The sequence below is a fragment of the Henckelia pumila genome, chromosome 4 (genome assembly GCF_033568475.1).
Source record: "Henckelia pumila isolate YLH828 chromosome 4, ASM3356847v2, whole genome shotgun sequence".
Taxonomy (NCBI): domain Eukaryota; kingdom Viridiplantae; phylum Streptophyta; class Magnoliopsida; order Lamiales; family Gesneriaceae; genus Henckelia; species Henckelia pumila.
Window position 1 is genome coordinate 165,927,400 of NC_133123.1, and position 2,028 is coordinate 165,929,427.

A 2,028-nucleotide genomic window follows, 5' to 3' on the forward strand; every position below is an offset into this window, starting at 1 on the left:
TGGGGTCAAGATGTACAATGCTTCAAGAGGTATTCCTAGAGGGCCACTTTTTAAACAATTGACGGTATGTGTTGTGCTTACATATGAAAACATGAATGTGATTGCAATATTTTGATGGCGTTAAAGTACTGTACTATAGGGACTAGGGATGGTGTTTTAGTGTTATATTATATTTGAGAACTTTACTCATTTGCTTACCTAATTCAGTTTTTTTTTTTTCTAAACTTATTGCTGAAATATTTTTTTATTTCATTGTAGGGTAATATAAAACAAAGTGGTTCGGTTGAATGCGGATTTTGTGTGATGAAGTATATGAAAGATATAGTTGAATGTGAAAATCTACATTTGGATAAAATGGTGAGTTTCCTTTTTATTTTATGATTTGGTTTACGTGAAAATCTGTTTCCATCCTTTTTTGCTACTTAGTTGCTCATAAATGAATCTGAAGTTGGCATCTGTTTTGAAGTTGGCATTTTTGGCATTCTTCTTTCCAAACTTTCTGTCTTAGCACTGTTAGTGGTGAAAGGGTTTTATAATTATTTTTTAAACAACTCTTTTTCAGAGATATTGACATATTGTACTTGCTCGCTGGTTTATATCATATTTTCTCGTACGAAAAAAGGCCATTATTCCATGCTGATAAATGTTGGAATCAAAATTGTCTGAGATTACTTGCGATTGCTCTATGATGTATGGATTATTGTTTCTAGTTTGGATTGGGTCAATGGTATTTCGTGCGACTGTTCTATGTTCTGGGCATTTGATTCTGCACTTATTGGCTATTTCTCTATCTCTCACCACCTGTCCATTCGTTCTCTCATTCTCTGCCTCCCTACTTCTGCAAATTTAGCACTCATTTCCAAACTAAAAACGTAATATGAAAAAGGAATAAGATTGCAAGAATTTCAATAATTGGTGCTGCAAATGGTCGAGGCAAGGCTTGTGATGCTATAGACCCACAAATACTTTTATTTAATTTTTCTTTAGATTTATTATGTTGAAGCTTCAAGCTTTTCATTAGCTAGCTGTTGGAATTATTTGTGAAATGACAAATATATATGTATCCTTGATAGAGTATTGTGTTTTCAATTTAGTAATGTTTTAATTTAATCATCTGTTGCAATGACAACCTGTGATCAGTACCTGCATATGTCGTTACCCTTATTTGTGAACTGGCAAATATGAATCCTTGATCTTAAATTTTATTCTAATGTATTTTATTTTTTTTACATTTCAGTATTCAGGATCCATCAGGAACCAATATTACGACCAAGCTCACTTTGTCGAAATTAGAAGTGAATGGAGCGAATTCGTCTACTCCTATGTAGGTTCATAAATTGGTCATATGCACGTTGGGATATATGCATAATACTTTTATTGATGGATATACTTTTGGATGGATAGTTTATCAATCTTTTGTAGAAATACTCGTGGATGCATAATTTTATATTGATGGATGTACTTTTGGATGGATAATTTATCAATCTAATTAGTGTATTTTACGTTTCAAATATATATATATATATATATATATATATATATATTAATGGTGTTATTGTATCTAATTAAAATTGTTTAATGTTGATTTAGTGATACATATATTTTTACTTCATCAATCAATGTAAAAGCCGAAGCCATATGTACTTTATTACTTCGTCAATTAATGAAATTGCCGCAGTAAGGGCATGTTTTTACTTCGCCAAGTTACATAACATTTGAAGTTAAATAGAGCATTTACTTCATCACTCAATGTAAATACCGAAGTCATATATGTTCTATTACTTCTTCGTTTAATGAATCAACGGAAGTCATATATGTTTTATTACTTCGTCACTTAAGAAAACGGCCGAAGTAAAATACGCGTATTTAATTCGTCAGTCAACGTAAATGGCGAAGTTATAGATGTTATATTACTTCGTCACATAATGTAAATGCTGAAGTAAAAAGAATGATTTTACTTCAGAACTGGTCCAATATGAAGCGAAGTAAAATGGTACCCTATTACTTCGGTAATTTCATGCCTAATAC

General features: G+C 31.3%; 1 long non-coding RNA gene across 1 annotated transcript; it reads left to right on the forward strand.

The window, feature by feature from the left end:
- On the forward strand, nt 1-1,274 carry LOC140860036 (uncharacterized). The gene is made up of 3 exons (XR_012143577.1): nt 1-64; nt 259-357; nt 1,238-1,274. It is a non-coding gene; the product is annotated as an uncharacterized lncRNA (long non-coding RNA).
- Nucleotides 1,275-2,028: the final 754 nt, after the last annotated feature.